The sequence below is a fragment of the Pholis gunnellus genome (genome assembly GCF_910591455.1).
Source record: "Pholis gunnellus genome assembly, chromosome: 6".
Lineage (NCBI taxonomy): Eukaryota > Metazoa > Chordata > Actinopteri > Perciformes > Pholidae > Pholis > Pholis gunnellus.
In genome coordinates, this window is record NC_136532.1 from 23498149 (window position 1) to 23516848 (window position 18700).

Consider the following 18700-nt stretch of genomic DNA (forward strand, 5'->3'; position numbering starts at 1 on the left):
GAAGCCTGCCAACCAACACATAGGGGTTAAGTGAAGGTTAGGCTCTCTGCTAAATGCAGTACAGAGAGAGGAGGAGAACACACTTGGCCATGAGTACACAAGCTCTGTGTTTTTATGGTCGCGTTGCTTTTACTGTAGCCCCGATTTCTTGATGCAAAGAAAAGTGGCATTGCAAACCATCCAACAACAACTGCTATTACGTTACTTAAATACAGAAGTTACGGTGACTTCTGGTTTCTCACGAGACATTAACAGCGGTCTCCTGGGTGAAAGTCCTGCGTGATCCAACCTCCTGCCTGTGTGGACTTTATCCCTCTAGTTCCTACATCACCTGTCCTGGCTCATGATTATGTAGATTGCATACGAATTGATTATGTGTGTTGAACAGGAATTGTAGTGCATTGCTTTTCGTAGGTGTAGCTACAATGAGTATATGAGAACAGCCTGTCTGGGGAGTAACAAGACTTCTACAAAACTCCAAATTTGATGGCATTTATTGGCAGCCAATGCAAGCAAGCTTTGTTAGCTACGTCCATCTCATATTCATATAGAAGCTGCTCCATGTCACTGGCGTTGACGTGGACCTGCTTCTATACATAATACAATCAATCATTCCACACATGCACACTAGAAAACATAAGGGCTACGTCCTGACAGAAAGAAAGAAAAGAGCTCCTTTCCTTGTTATATTAGGCTCAAAAGCATGAAAATGTCAACGGCTTGTCAAGAATAGGACCAGGAATGAGGGGAACAATGTACTAACTGTTCATACAGTGCATGAAAAGAGTATCCAGTTGACTTAACTGTACTTAAAGTCTGCAGCCTCTATGGTGACATCACCATGGAGTGTATTTAAATTTCTTGCATTAAACTGTGAATTTAACATACAAATAAACATATTCAGCTTTGATACAAATTGTCATTAATATATTTTTGCCCTACAATCTCTAAATGACACAGAGGGAAATAAGAAGTACTGGTTTAAATGGATATTTTTTGGATCATACCATCACATATTTAATTTCAGATCTGTTTCTGGAGTCCCATAACTAAACAAATTACAAAACATATTGAACGTGGTACATCATACACTTAAACTCAAATCTGTATCTGGAGGTCAAGCACCAGTACAGTGATAAAAAAAGATCACACACACACACACACTGCATGTGTGCTCTTGTGAAGCTCCAACCGATGACACATGAGTATGAGCTACAATAAGTTTCAGCAACTATCAGCAAACAAAGACAGGATCATGTGAATTTAAGTTTTTGAAGTTTCAACCAAATGCAGCCAATTGGATAAAACATGCAGAAACACCAGTTTGATCCTTAAATCCTCAAGCAAACCAGAGAAAACAATGATTTCAGTGTTCTGGTGCCAAATGCTCGGCAGCACCAGAGGGAGGCAGTTTCAAAGCAGATGGATAATACTCTAAATTATTAAAAAACACAATTTGCTTCTGCTGTGAACTATTCATTGGATTTTCTCTAAGTTATGGAAATTGATCTGTGGTTTATAACCATAAAAAAAAAGATTTCTGCCTACCTCTATCTAAATGTTTTGTTATATATTTTTCTTTGAATGCAGGTTGATTAAGGGTCTATTTTTCTGAATATACTTATTTCTTTACCAAATGGTGTGAATTCATGTTGCTGTTGAATTTACTCATGTATGCTATTTGCAGCATGACCCCACCTCTAGGACCATTATCAGGTCATTATTTTCTTTTGAATATATTTTGATGATTACTGTGGTTATTTTTTGTATGTTTGAGGCACATATTTCTTAAATTTCACATTCTTTATTTCCTATTGTTATTATTTCCAAAATATATTGTAGCATCATGTCCATAATTCACAATTTACTTTTACTTAATTTATATATTTCTTTATGCTTGTATATAAGAGTAACTGTAACGTAACAATTTCTCCCGGAAAACCAATGACATCCCCACCGGCCTCAGCTGTACTCCATGTTTAGTGCTAACGTGCTAAACTAAGATGGCGAACACGGTAAACGTTATACCAGTACCGCATGCTGACGTTGTCTTTTTGCTCAGAGCACCTCTGTGACGAACTGCAGCCTTGCAGAGCTGCCAGTCAAGGCCGTAAAGTTAAAGTCTTGTTCATGTTTTTCATCTCTACTGCAGGAAATCAGGCAGGAAGCTGTCTCCTCTCATTTCAGAAGAATGGAGCTCTCTATTCAGATCCTGTCTGGTTTTTAATACGAACACACGCAAACAGCCTCTCCCTAATAAATCGAACTCTCGTTCTCGCTCCTCTGATATCACCATGACCTCTTGATTAACTTGATAATCTTCTGCCCAACGGGTGAAGCACTGATGCACTTTCTTTGCAGTCGATTATCTTCAGCACCTGCACTGGTAATAATCGAACTCTCGCAGCCAACAGGAAAACTTTAGTGCCGCGGAAATGGATGCAAGATGGGACCTCCTCGCAAAGACACCAGCCTTCTGTCAAACACATATGGAGACAGCGAAACGCTCTCAGCATGTTTGACTATGTTTCACTCATCCTCCCCTGTGAAGTTTTCATTCGGCTGGATGAATAAACATTAGAAAGTGACAGACAGTCGATCTTTTAGGGGTGGGGGAGAAAAAAAAATCGTCCACTCTGTATACTTGTCCTGTCACGTCTTTCTGGGCATCTGCTGCTGCTGCTGCAAAAAAGGGCTGCTGGAAATAATGACTGCAAGTTTGAAAAGTTGATAATGGCGATTTGAAAGGATGTCAAACCATGAAAGGGGCTGTGAAGTGTGTGCAGACTTGATGGGCTAAATGCCACCCATTCAGTGGTTTCATGACTAATGGTACAACACGGAGGCTTTTAACATTCCTTTTAGACACCCATTTGTCAAAGACAAGTCACATGAACAAACACAACAGCGTGTGTTTGGTTTGAACTCCTTCTGATGTCCACGGTCTGAAATTGAAAAGCAATTATCGAAAGATATTTCCCGTTAATTTTGATAAATAAACTGTTCATTGACAGCATATTAACATGGCTACTTCAGATTTTGTGTTTCTCAAAGAGAAAGTGTTTGATCCTCATTCATCATCTTCAGGGATTGTTATGTTGGAAGATTTAAATACTTATTGAACACATCTATGCTGTGCATTAAAGTATACGTTTTGGGTTTTTTGTGTTCGTCGCCAACAAGTTGTTTCTGAGCAGAAGGAAAAAAAGTAGGAGATGTTTCTGCCCCCACAATCTGCGTTTCCATTTATTTATAGTTTCTTGCCATTGTGCGCACACAGACAGTATCCAGCGCCCAGAGCTTGTGTCGTCACTCCCCAGCAGCAGCTCTGAGCCTATTTAATCATATTTCAGGTCAGGTCTCATATTAGCAGGTCGAGCCGGGTCTGGAATTGATTTAGAGATAACTGTGCATGCTTTCCTTTGCTTGACGATTATGATGCACATTAGGATCAAGCTTGGACCTCGGTTCAGATCTGGCGATTGAGGAGGCTATTTCATAACGTTCACTCGTCTTTCATCCCTCATGACTTGTATGGAAGCATCCTCATTTGTTATATTGATCTACATATTTATCTAGGCTTTTCTTTATTCCTCAGTTATTTGTTTTTCTACTTCTTTGTAATGCTGCGTTAAGCGTGTAGAAAAGCATTGCGTAGGAATCAATGTGAAAAGCAGCAATACTCCTCTAAGCCTCTTCTGCGAGCGCTAAGCGCCGGTTTCACTTCTAGTAAACATCATCCCTGTGCTCACCGTGAATCACTGCATCATTCACTTTGATTTACAATTTCAGATTCTGTGTTTTGCACACTGCGACGGTTTCTCTGCCTTTGGTTTGTCTGAATTTCTAAGGAGATAATCCCATGATTTAATCAAAAGTACGAAACACTTCTACCTCGTGTGCTTATTCATTTTAGGTTAACGCAACAAGAATAGTGTGGTAGATTAAGTCAATATTCCATAAGAATCTTTCACTTGGTGATACAAGCACCAAATTTGGCATGAATAATGCCTAGAAACTACTCTTACAGAAAAGCCCGGTATCCATCTGAATCCAAGATGGCGGACATTTTTCAAGATGGCCGTCGCCGAAAATGGGAATAAAGGTTTTTCAGTGTAGAACTTGAATAGATGGACATATTTTGATATTTGACATCATTGCTGTGAGACTCAGCATGGGGTTCAGTGTCGGTTAAGTAGTGTACTTGCTGTAGTTGTAGTCTACTAACTGGTGCTAACTGTAGTTCTAGTATAATTTAGTGTCCCAAATGCTATCTAATTAGCCCTGTATATACACCAGCTAGTAGTTTAGTGAGTTGTAGTGTAATAGTTAGATAGCCGTACAGAATTGACAGGATGTGCCAGCGTGGGATAGCCGAGCCAAGGCTAATCGGTCACACAAAAATGTCCACTTCTAATCCACTGAGTTGTGCGCCAAAAACTGACTGGACAAAATGTTGTCTGTGTCAGACAGTTAAAAGGGAAGAGTTGAAATCTCCTCCAACTCTTGAAGCTAATTAGCGTAATTTCGGGAGCAGGACCACACCTCTAACACGCCTCTTCCGGTATTCCTACAAATACCTCCCTAACCCACTCTTCCTGTCCCGTTTACGCATTCCAAACCCCACCCTCCCAACCCCTTTTTCCTCTTCCTCCTCTCTTTCTATCTTTTTCGTAGGGTCCTGAAGGGGTTCATCGTGCCCGGGCACCACGGCGGATCCTCCGACGTAGTTCCCCACAACCCATCCGACCGACGGAATCAACTAAGATTCCTCTTTCTTTCACGTCTCGCAAATAAAATCGTTAAACGCATTCAGTTGATGGTGTGGTCCTTGCTAGTGAAATGCCTGTAGTCCTGAAACCGATGGCTATTCTATGATTGCCGCAAATGTACCACTCTTTCAAGCAATTAACCAACTGCCAATCAGGTTGGACATGTCCCAATTGGACGACGGAAGTGGTATTGAAGAAACGCTGAGAAAGAACAATGCCAAATATCACAGAAGCTGTCGTCTGATGTTCAGCAACAACAAGCTTGAGCGTGCACGAAAAAAGGGCAGCTGAAAATCAGAATGACCCTTGTGAGGGGCACTCAAAGATGCAACGGACTTTCCTTGAAGTCCAGCTGTGCGAAACATTTGAACCTGAGTCTGAGCTAAGACAGGCAATGACAATGCAGCTGAATGACAGAGTCAATGAATGTGCTCGGCACCTCAATGATGGCAGACTTCTAGCTATATTGAGTGGAGGGGATGTATTGGCACAGGAGTTGAAGTACCATTCCTCCTGCTTAGCAGCCCTGTACAACAGAGATAGGGCACATCTGTCAGCAGCTGAGAACCAAGACAAGTTTTCTGCAAGATAATGACAACAGGACTGAGCTTTTTCAGTTTCTGGCCGACAAAATCGTGACATTGTGTCTGGAAAATGTTGTGATTGTGACCAAAGGGGAACATGTTCTTTGCAACAAACCGACAGTCTGGAAGGCTTAAGTCCTTGTAACCATGAAGAGGCTGACAGCAGAATCTTCCTGCATGCCCTACACGCAGTTGAGCAACAGATCAAATCTGTATTGATCAAGGCCTGTGATACCGACGTACTTGTTCTTGCAGTCAGTGTTTTTGAGACTCCAGGATGCGGGCTTAGAAGAACTGTGGATTGAATTTGGTCAAGGTCAGTCCATCAGGTGGTTACCTGTTCATGACATGGTGAGCATATTTGTCGGCTGTGAAACACCCGTATCGGCCCTGAATGCAGCATTAATGCGGAAGTCAGTGTTTCGGAAATAAAATAGAAATATTTTATTTAAAATATATATATATATATCAACTATTTAACGCAACGGTTATCACATAATGTCAAAGAGGTGAGCGGGAAAATATTGTAACTTTTTTCCCCAGTGACAGAAAAAAACCGACTCAGCCCCAAACACAAGTTGTCACGAGTACAAAGGTCAGCCAATCAGATTGGCGGAAGTTTAACGTTGCGGTAATCCGGTTCAGACGTGACAAGTGCGGCCAACTGGACCTGAACTCGGTCCTAATTTTAATGCCCCGCAGGCTCTTAAAAACTAATGTTACACTCTTCACCACCGAGCCGGACCTGTGTGGATAACCGCCACGGTGGACTGATATGTCCGCGAGCTTTGGCACAGCGGAAGAATTGTTGTTTGACAATTTGGACTTTTTAAGTGCAGAGTTGGATTTCTCGTACTCAAAAACCCATATTTTGATGCCAAAATCATCAACATTGGATTATCCAATCCCAATCCAGGTCATATAATGGCATTTGCTAGCGGCCATCTTGGTAAATGGCGGCCTTATTGTTTTTCCATCGTGGATACAGGGCTTTTTTGAAAATATAGGTCTTGAAGATAATTTGTGCCAAATTTGATGCTTGTATCACCAAGTGAAAGATTGTTTCACTAATCTGCCGCACTAGAAGGGTTTCCTCTGCCAGAAGCATGGTTTCCACTTCAGTGTCTTAACATCTTCTTGGCAACATGTAAACAGCTTAAAAAAAGAAACCCTGTTGAGGCTTCAACTCTACATCAGGACTAAGGACACACATATGTGGAGAACACAGTAACCTAATCAAGCGTAAATGTGTCATAGCAAAACACACTTCCCTCTCAGACACACTGCCAAACACAAGAGGAAGCATCCCCTCGGCCTCGGTTTTGCGACCATCCGGCGCGCACGCTCCGAACACTGCGAGTGGAGCTTTGAGGGGCACAAAGTGGATAAATCCCGTCTCTGTGCTCGCTGTCGCTCCGGGCCAGTGGAGGGATTGTCTTGGGGGAGTGTTTCCGGGCTCGGCCACAATGCATTGTGGGGGTGCTGGTGAGTCACGGCCGTGTGGGAGCGCTGATAGAGACGGTGAACAGCTTTCTTAACGTCAGCCATAATACCCAGGCAGACACGTGGAGCCTAATCGAGTGTGGCACTTCCCAAAGCACCAAAAGGAACAAGGAGCTCATCTTTTCATCGTTACACATTTGTTTGGCGCCGCCGATGTGCCCACAACCTGGATTAACAGCCCTCGGTTGTCTTCTTCTTTTTGTCATTTCCGTTTAATTTGACTGTGACATGTAGTTTAACATTTTCTTTTTCAAGGATAAAAAACGAAAACGTTGCTTGCCAAAGACGATACCTTGCTGGCTAGGAAAGACCCTTCCAATGTGATTTAAAGCCTGGGGGCTTAAACTTCTGCCCTACTGAGTATGAGAGTGAAAAGCTAACCAAGCATGAAGAGGCTGTCTTGTCCACTCACATGCTGACACATTGCTGATTCATTAATAGCCGCAGTTCTTTTGATCTTTTTTCTTTTCTTTTTGTCTTCAGGTTTGAATACTTCACACAAGGGCAAGGGCTTTTTACCACTTCATGACAGGGAGCAGAAGGAAGACGAGATCTATAACAAAGTGTGAAAGTACTTTTAGGTGCTGGTCGGGTCCATTTCTGCTTCCTACTGTGAGCCAAGATTCTCAGACCGAGATTCTCTTTTATGTTTTTTTTTTGTCCATTTCAGAGGAAAACACATTCATACAGTGTAAAAACAACAAATTGGATTCTGGGGGAGGTGAACTATCTGTCTGTCTATTTCTGACAGTGACTTAAGAAACTATGCAAAATTCTAAATATGCCAAAACTCCCAAAAGAGCTGCTTATTCTAGAGTACAAAAAAAATCATAACCCTGCTGGAAAATGTGTTGATAATTTCTAACATTTTATTCCAAAATACTTACCAAATACTAGATAATGGTTAGTTTCTTACTGCATTATAAATGGCTGCCATGGTCTTTACATTTTGGAAATAAATAAAGATGTAATTAATAAAAAAACATGATTACAACACATATTTCTGGAATGCTACACTATTAAATATAATGCATTGTTGTAAATTAAACAGTGAGCTTCTTCTCAACCATCTACGACAATAAAACAATGATTACATGTTGATTCATCTCCAATAATAATTCACTTTTAATATTTAGCATATAGTACTGTCATACTTTAAAAGAGGTCGTTCAGCGTGATGACTATTGTAGAGGAGTATTAGTATTGCTACTTTAAGTTAAATAAAAGACAGAGAAAATAAAAGCTGTATTAACATTCTGCATCTGAATCAATGCAAAGAAACATTAAGAAGCATGAACCAAAAGGGATTATAATGGGGGACCTATACACAAAACAAGTCCGAACAACAATAAGCAGTTTTTCATGCTTTTCGGAGCTACAATTGAGGTACCCCAACATTATGATATTGAATGTCACGTTAGCACCATGAAACAGTTGTAAACCATTACTGTAAAGTAAATAATTAAGAACTAATTAACACAACATCTTACTGATATATTACGTTGTTTCTTTCCCTGATATAGATTAGCTTAATTTAGTATCAGGACAGCCACTTTACTTTATGTTAGCTTGAAGAAGGATAACCTATTGTGATATATCAAATCAACACGTTCGTAACAATAAAAAGGAAGATGGCGGCGGCAGAGACACATCTCGCAACACTGGTGCGGTCTCTACGTGTATATATATGCATTCTAGCGGCTAAACGTCAGCATGTTAGCTTAAATCCCCACCGGGCCTACAGCCTCAAACAGCCGACAACATAGCTGTTGACAATCGATTTTAGTTAGTAATCCTATGTGTGTTTTTCAGGGGTCAAAACTTTCTTATTTACATGTTAAACTTTTAAATTTAAAGGATCGCTCCAGCAGTGTGACAGGAAAAGACAACCGGCAAAACCGAAATGACTGTTGGCTTCCGAACAACAAGATTAAAGTGAATGACATGTCATTACAGCCTGAACATAAATCTGTGCCAACTTGGTGTCAACAAGGGAAAACATTTTTTAGTTCTTTCTGTAAAGAAACAACAAATTACCAGAAGAGATTTCCTTTTAAATGCGATGATTTGACCAATTCAAAAACGTCCCATATGACGGCTCTGACTTTAAAGACGACTTATTATTGACGTGTGAGAAAATGGATCCAGATGAAGAACGCTGTCAGTAATCTGCTCTGAATGTTTTTCTCAATCCTCTCTAGCCTTGAAAATATGATTTAAGTGGCCACTCACAACAGTCTCATTTATTGGCTGGACCACTTTGTATGTTAGCTTTAAGAAAGGGAAAGATAAGCAGAAGTTCAGAGCTGTCAATTTTATAATTTAGAGTCTCCATGGTGGTTTCCCTATTAAAATCACATGTAGATGTTACGTCGTTAACCATGAACGTTTCACAACATTAACCACGTGTTACAATGTTAACCGCTAACGTTTCACAACATTTTCATGTGCTACGACATTGACCACGACCGTTTCACGTGAACCACGTGCAAACCTTCTGCATCAAGATACTATTGTAGTGACATCAAGGGCTAGTACGGATGAGAACACATTGATTATTCAGTGTTTGCTGATTATTCTGGGTAAACAGCATTAAGTGTGTATGAAGGGGAAAACCTTAAAGCTCAATGCTAAACGGATTCCTCAAAGATGATACGAAACTGCTTACATGTAACAGTTACATTTCAAGTTTTAATTTTAATTAACAAGAAGGCTATTCACAACTTCAGGGACTTTTTATCTTCATCTTGAACTTGAAAGGATTGCAGTGAATAAAAGCTTTTGTGGTAATGTCACGTTGGGTGTGGCAGTCCATCTATGTGAAATAGATTTTTTTTTTTTTTTTGTGGGTGTCCTCAATTGCCTCCAGCTCGTCACATATCCCTCACTGTTAAGTGCCAATTTGCATTGAAAATTAAATTGTGTTCCATGTCCCCTCTACTATGTATGAGCAGTGGATCATCCTAATCAGGTTCTCTCGTCACTGCAGTTTTTGCAGTCATAATTAAATTCTCCCTTAATTCAAAAGATGACCCATCAGCCAGCTTCTTTACTGTCAATCATCTGAACTGTTTCCCACCAGCGATTTACAGTCGAATGAGACGGATGTAAGAACGTGTGTAGGTATGAATGACAAACAAGCTTCTCTGGTTAAGGCTGAGGCAGTGGACATAATATCAGGCCGAAGAGGAATGTTTTCATTACAACATTTACATTTTTACATTATATAATGTGAGCACCGGGAATTCACTGTAGCACGGAGGTGATCAAAAAAACATGGTTGAAGAATAATATTAGCGTTTAGGTGTTTGTATCGTTTCTCATGCTTCAAATCCGTGTTTACAACACGTGACTATAACCTTTTCCCAAACCTCAACTAACGTAAACATAGTGGCAGCAGAAAAGGCCAACGTATCCTCATACAACGTTCGTATGATACCTTATGAAAAGTTACTGCTCATTTTTCGTGCGTTTTCACGCGAAGACCAGCAAAATACACTTCTGTCTCCACAGCAATAAAAATAGGTTTAGGCAACAAAACTACTGAGGTTTAAGAACAGAATATAAAATACTTAGTTAGATTCAGGAAAATCTAGTGACCTACTTTGTGAAGTTTAGCCAACAAAAATACTTTTGAGTTAAGATAAAGATCGTGGAATACTTCGTTAGGTTTAGGAATGGATTGTCAAATACTTTTTTGGTCTTTATACTTTCTCATTCATGATTACATGGATAACAAACTATATTATTTCACGGGATACCCGCGAATTACGACGCATTATTTTTTGAAGGTATAGCTTCGAGCGCAGGACGAAATCGGCCTGGAAAATGCTCATGAGTGGTTTTTGGATTGTTGTTCAGGACTTTCCGTCTTCAAACTATCCATAATAGCTAGTTTCTAGCTAGTTCGTGAACCTGACGACCTTTCCAAATTCTGAATCTTGTTGCCATAAATTAATGAAAATAACTAAATGAGGTGAGTTACACAATTATTCCCAGAGCAGCAAAACCAGCGAGAAATGTTTGCGTGCCTAAAACTCTTACTTGCACACATTATTGGCATCTAATCTCCTCTCAGACAAAACGACCCTGACCAGTCAGACAAATGTGTGAGCAACATGTCGCCTCACAACACATTATTTTGGCAACCATGAAATGTTTGGTCAGACATCAATCTTTCTTTGTCTTTAATGCAAAAAAATAGAGGTCGTGCCTTGTGACGTAATATGCAGCCCGTCTGCGCCTCCAAGATGGAAGTCTAGCCCGATTTCAAGGTAGACTGCCCGGCTAAATTTAGGAGCTGTAATTCATTCATCACCCAGTTAGTGAATGCACCAGAGATGCCCATTCTTCTTCCTAGGTGTTAAATCTGTCCTTCAGGGTCTCTGCCCATGACTTTGAAACAGTCTGCTGAACAAGGTTTCCTCAACAAATCTACCCGTCACCGTGTGCCTGTATTGTGTCCCACACAGCTCTGTCGTCACGTTTCATCTGCCCTGATAGAAAATAAAAAGCTTTTAATAAGCAGGAAATCTTCTCGTTTATCACTCAGTATTAAAGATGTTTTCCCTTTTTAGTTAGCAAGATTTGCAACCAGCCAGCACTTTCCCGCAGTGTGTGCATGTATTATGATGCCAATTTGTAAAGACCAAACACTGCATTCGGGGTCAATGCCGGGAATCGATCGGAGACGGGGGCGGGGGAGTGAGTTTATTGCTGTCGTAAATCAACAGTGGGATTGAGGTAAAAAAAGAAGGAAGGCGAAAGCTTCTCACATCGACCCTTCACTTAGTTAATCCCCTTCATACAGGAGACATGTGTTGAGAGCTGCATTGAATTACAAACAAAAGTACGTCATGGATGAAACGAACATCAGATGAGAGGGGAGCGTGCCGTCGGCGAGGGGCGAAGGAGACGGCCGTGGATCACAAATGAAGGCAGGTGGAGACCATCCAGGCGGGTATCATTACGGGTTGACTATCCATCAGGAATCCTATTTCACCCGTCACCCTTTGGACAACAGAGAAAAAGTTATGCTGTTCAGTTTTTCTCTCAGCTTGGGGAATATTAAACAGACTCCTCAAGAGTTTAAGCTTTTTACAAATTGACTCGTGAATGCAGGGGAAAACATTTTTAAACTTTAAGACACTCAATGATGAATGAACATGTTCAATTCAACGTGACCCTTCCGAGCGCTATTTGAGCTCAACGCAAACACGCTTTCATTCAGCTGTTTCGAGACATTTGGTGTTGAAAATTCAACCGGTTCATTTCCGCCGTACAGAATCACATTCAAGGCCAATTTCTGCTTCCCAAACGACGATGTGAAAGGACCTCTTTCATGTATGCTGTCCCAGTTTCACTGGTATGGCACTCACAAATGACCGCGGTGATGATAGTCATATGGGTGATGAGTGCAGTCATGTGGGGAGCAGTGGATTGTGTCATTTATTCATGGAGGTGGCTATCGACATTCTCATGTTGGGACAGTGAGCAGCTCGAGTGAATGTGGTAAAAGATACCACAGTTTACTAATCCTCTCCCCTGAAAAGCGATTGTCCAGTCAACTAGAGCACAGCAGGTCTGTCAAGATACTCGGTAGCCTCTCTCAGGTGTCCGTTGGTCTTTCCCTTGTGTCTATGCGCTTTTAGAGCCAGTATAAGTGGCCATTTGAGGAACTTCATATTTTGGCACTTTCGCATTGGCGTACTCGTTACCACGGTTTTGCACCTGGTGGTTTTGCTTTAACGTAGCTGAGCACTAACCCGGATTTCAACGTTGATTTCTGGTTGAAAACGCTTAGACCTATTTTCACCCTATTTTCAACCGGCTAAATTACGGTTACAATATCAACGTGTCACAAAACACCAATTTCTTTTAAAATATTGATGGTTTGTTCAGTTGTAGGTTGAAAGAGACGCAATTTTGGTTACTTTTAACGTATTTCTCCAAAATCATATTACAGCTGGCCGTTGATAAGTGGTCTACACGAAGATGTGATTTCAACGCATTTAATGTTTCATATAAAACGTCATCAATATGGAACTATAGACTGTGTGCTGTCAACAAGAAGCTACATATTGATCTGAGAGCATTTCGACGTTTAAAACACGGTGACGTTCAAAACACGTTTAAAAGTGGTTCAAAAGTGAACGTTTTTTAGCCGACAATTTATAGGCGTTGATTAAACGTTGTTTAGACCAGATTTCAACGGGATTTCCAATACTGGCTTTCAACTGATAACTGTGGATGTGGTTTCTTAGTAAGCCTCTAAAATGATGATGTACTATTATTAGCACAATGTAGAGGACGAAAAATTTTAGTATTGCAAATCTCGTTGAAATCTGGTCTAAGCGTGAACGTTTAATCAACGTCTATAAATAGTCGGCTAAAAAACGTTCACTTTTGAACCAATTCTGAACGTCTATTCAACGGTGGGCGTCTGTCCATTCTCCGCAGTATTAAAAATGTAATATGGTCAAAATGATTTATTCATGAAGGTCTGCTTAATAATCAAAATGCATTTTATGCCATTGATTCATATGGTAGCCGCATTTGTTTCCCTCGTTCTTCATCATAAAAGACCTCGGTCACTTTTATCTCAAATGCAGTTCCTTCCATTTTTCCTGTCGAGCTTGACTCTGTTATCATTCTCTATTTACCAAGAAGCAGAATGAAAGAGTTATGTAAATACATTCAAGAGTACATCTTCCATTTATAAATGCAAGGATTCCTGATTAAGATTCCTGATGAGATCTGCAAGCCCTTAATTACACTGAAAACGAAAGCAATATGGTCGGGTTGTGTTAGTGTAGCAGCAATCAATTACTTGGTTTGTCCCTGAATAGCATTAATTGATGTGAAATTAGCATCCACGCCTTCAGCTCTGAGCCCATTATCCGGCGATTACATTGCAAAAATAAAAAATGAGAGTCAATTCATTTGGGCGATTTCACACTCCAAAAAACACACTCACAGATTTGGAGAGGGAAAAAAAATTATGAAGCGTGCTACTGAGTAATGATAAACTTCTCAAGTATCCTGTTAATTAGCCGGATTGAGAAGTTAGTCAGCGGGTGATGTTCGTGACAACATTCTGTGTGACGTTTTGAGAAAGCGAGAAATGGGACACTGAGGCTTAAAATGCACAAGTTTAACCTAAGCATTGGTCCATTCAAATCAATCGAATCAAATTTAAAAATACCAAGCAAGATGAAGAAAAGAACAAACAATTGTGATTATTATTCGGAGCCAAATCAAACATGCGAAACTGGACCTCTGATAAAGAAGAAACAAATCCACAAAGCTTGTTAATACACTTTACATCGCACAAGAGTCAACCACCTCTTGGCAAGGAGAGCACCGGCGGCACATCTCTTCGCTCCGTCCACTGGGCAGGATTGGGCTAACAAGAGGGTCAGTGGCAGTGATGGAGGAGACGGGCAGCGGCGTTCCCCCGAGGGACGCGTGACTCGGTGCTTTAATCGTCGCAATGATAATCATCTGTGGTGGCAGCAACTGCAGGGAGGCAGTTAGGGCCTATTTGCAGATCAGTCAAAAGCGCACACGCTCAAATTAATGATCTTCTGCACTGTCTGAAGGAGACGTGGTGGTGGAGGAGGTGAAGGGGCCGGGAGATCATAACCACCGGCTTGTCCTTGATGGTGACCACGTTGACGAGTTTGATGCCTTGCATGGAATCATTTGACTTCATTTAAATCATAAAACAAGACAGATGAGTCTGACCTTCAGTTTAAAGGACGGTATAGCTCACTTTACTCATTAGCATTTGTCTCACTTTAAACTGATAACGTATATATTTGTGTGGCAACCACTGTCAAAAAACTGTTCAACTGAGTATCTCTTAAATCAAATAAATATCAAGATCAAATGTTGCTTTTACAAACAGAATGCAGACTTGAAATCAAGATAATTGAACCATTGCTGCTCTCAGGATCTCACTCAGTTTGAAACTCCTCGCCAACACGTCACTTAAAGACTAATCTCATCAGTATGAAGCCATAATCTATCAATAAGAATTCAGAGGTGTCCGCTTCTGAGAAATAGTCCATCCATCCATCCATTTTCCTCCGCTTATCCGGGGTCGGGTCGCGGTGGCAGCAGGCCAAGCAGGCGTTCCCAGGCCAGCTGGGAGATATAATCCCTCCAGCTGTTCTGGGTCTTCCCCGGGGTCTCCTCCCAGTTGGGCGTGCCCGGAAAACCTCCAATGGGAGGCGTCCAGGAGGCATCCTAATTAGATGCCCGAACCACCTCAGCTGACTCCTTTCGATGCGAAGGAGTAGCGGCTCGACTCCAAGTTCCCTCCTGATGTCCGAGCTCCTTACCCTATCTCTAAGGCTGAGCCCGGCCACCCTACGGAGGAAACTCATTTCGGCCGCTTGTACCCGCGACCTTGTCCTTTCGGTCACGACCCAGAGTTCTGAGACCTGTTTGCCTTGGGAGACCCTACCAGGGGCTACTGCCCCGGACAACATAGCTCCCAGGATCACTGAGCCACGCAAACTCCTCCACCATGGTTAGGTGGCGATTCGCGGAGGAGCGTGAAGTAAATAAGAGGCGATGTCCATGTTGCGTTCGGTTTAAATGAAGAGTCCTGTGTGAGCGGAGAAATAGTCTCCTTGTTCTTTCCAAGCAATTACTCTAATAGAGCCAGCCATGAAATTTACTACTGTTACTAATGGCCACCATGCTGCTTGTCAAAGCTACAGTACACAGAGAAACTTTGCAGGATGGGAGTTGTAAATGGAAGCAGATTTTTAAAATTCAAGCCGCATTCCAAGAGGTGAGAAGTACACTTTTTCAAGTACTGTACTTTAATTTGAGTGATTATATTTCAGAGGGAATTTTAACTTTTTTAACGCGACGGGGCCAAACGACGAACAAAAACCCAACACATTGTTTTAGATCGCATGTCATGGGAAGGCGTAGGTACAGCACATAGACATTTTAAGGATATTCTGCCTGTCATGGTAACACATTTAAGGCAAAATCACTTAGTTAGGTTTAGGAAAAACGTCATGGTTGGGTTTAGAATAGGTACGTAAACTAAGTAAACCTTCAACAATGTAAGATAAGTAACAAAAACTCACAAATATCACGTAACATCAAACTAACTCAACAAGACTTTGGGACATGAACACCAGTCTCCTGGTCTAAAGTTCTGTATTAGTTTGACCCTCTCATTCACTATAAGTCATTCTCCCTTTTCATTGTCACTTGTTTTGAGGTCAGCATATTTACGCCATAGTCTGCGTTTACAAGCAGTACAGACAAGATGCTATAAATGATCATGCAAAGGGAAAGAATGGCATTGCTCTTGCACGCTAAATTACTTAAAAATTGTTGTGTCATTCAGGCCGGGCTGAGGAGTGAAAAACTGTTATTTTAAAGTTACGTGTTTTCCCTATGTTACATTGTTGAAGGTTTACTTAGTTCACATAGATATTTTAAGGCCAACCATGTATTTCCTAGACCCAACTAAGGGATTTCAGTTTCAATTCCTTTTTTTTTTAAATGGTCTAAACTGTTGGCCTGGTTTTGGCTCCATACAGCAGTTCCAATCATGTGATTGGGCCTGGTGCAATGTCTCCAATGAAGCTGTAGAAACATGTCCCCCAAATGCCAAGAAATGTGACTGGCGGTACTTTGAGTGTGCAATTACTGAGAGGCTGCATACATTGTTATGATGAAACAAGTGTGTGATTGGTCTCAGTCTTTCTTTAGACAGAACTGAACCAGCTGAAGTGACTCTGCTCAGCTTAGTGAAGCCAGACACTCGCTGTCGCCGGCGGCTTGGATTTTAAATCTGCTTCCTTCCGTTGACAGCAAAGGCTTTGAATTGGCCGCTTGTTTAATCTTTTTTTTATTTGTAGTGGGTTCAATTTTTATATGCTTTTAATAGCGTGTCTTAGTCATGTTTTAATCTTGATTTCCCATATAAGCACCTTGTTCATTTACTTTGAAGGTTCCTCTTCTTCTTCCTCCTGTCATTATTTTAAGGTAAGATGTATTTTCTTAATGAAAGAGGAAGTGAGTAAACACTTTAAATCAGGCCTAACATGTTGGATGAGAAGCAATCAAAACTCCATGTGTTTTGTTTTACACAAACACTAATTCAATCAAGATCATTGCTGTCCATATCATTTATTTGCATTTGTCTTTTACTATATTGGAGAAATAAAGCTCCAAACTTTATTTAAATCAAAATGTAATTAGAAAACCAGTATGATGATTCTCTGTGGTCTAAAGAAAAGATGAATTCATTGGGTTTCAATTTGATCCACATTTATTTTCATTGTTCAGTATCAAATATCACATTATATAGTGGCTAATCGGGCTCAATCAGCAGCAGCTCCTGACCCCGGCCCAAGCTCTCTAAGAAGACGAGAGAAAACTCCCCAAAGTCCAAAAGGAAAATGGGAAGAAAACTCAGGAAAGGCAATTCAGAGAGATCCCCTCTCCTGGGACGGCTGGGCGTGCAACAGGATCTGCAAAGTTGCCGATTATTATATCTTATTATATAATAAGTCCAATTGAGTCCAATTAAAGCATTTTCATCATAACCGTGTTGTAGATTGGTATAAAATAAACCTTGAGTCCTTGAAAATGTCCCGCAGGAGTTCCTCACGTCCTCCTTCCTGTAAAAGACAGAGTCGCATTAGTATTTGGATGACACTTATGAATGACATTGGATAATAATACTATAGTTTAATGCCAATTATTGTAATACCAAATAGACAATGGTAAATGTCCTTGCCTTGTATAGCACCTTTCTATTCTTCCGACCACTCAAAGCGCTTTAACACTGCATGTCATCATTCACCCATTCATATATTCATTCATTGAATACCCTCAGGTCACATTTACACAAATATCACATATGTTCCATCCATACATGTTTCAAGTCTGGGATTGGATTTTCTTCGTGACGGTGTGGGTTTGTTGGAGCCATGGATGAATCCTGAGCTGTTTCACGGTAGGACGCTGATTGGGGTCTTTGCTCAAACATGTCTGTTAGAAATCCCGGCAATCTGGAGAGAAAGAAGGAGTAGAAAGGTGAGGGCGACGGCTACGGTGATCCATCAGAACGTGAACTAAAATGAACAGATTTGTGTCTGCCGTCATGTTTGTGTATGTTTTTCTTACTTTCGGAGAGCTCGTTGCTGATTCTCAGATTGTTTGCAAAGAACCCGATGGTGTCGAATTCTGCACCACTGTGGAGGGTTTCAAACAGCAACACTCCCATCTGATACACTGTGGTGGGTCCGGCTCTGTACATGCCACGGTTGTACCACTCTGGGGGGATGTCAGTGCCTAGAATATACAGACATAATAAAAAAAGACAGTGAGGATGAGGAGCTTTGTTTAAATGTAAAAGTCACAGATGGGTAAGTTAGTGAAGAGCAGGAGTAAAGCCAGATATCTTACCGTAGAAAATGCGGTAAGAGGCTCTTTTCTTCACGAAGCAACTCAGACCAAAGTCAATCAGGCGAACTCGCGGGACGTCCGAGCTGGCCTCGATCAAGAGGTTTTGCAGCTTTATGTCCCGGTGGAAGATGTGTTTCTTCTCAAGATCAATTGTTGCATCGAACCAGCTGTTTCACTATCACCTGACAGAAGGAAAGAAATTCAACAATACATTTTAATGTTCCGATGTGTTTTATTTTCAAAACATTGCATTGTAACTGTCAAAACTGAAAATAATTCCAGCCTGTCGAGAGAAGGAATGCAGCATTACACAGTAACTGTGCCTTGTGAATGACCATTCACATACAGACAGGCATTTAAACTCAAATTCTCAATTTCAACAGAGGAACTGGG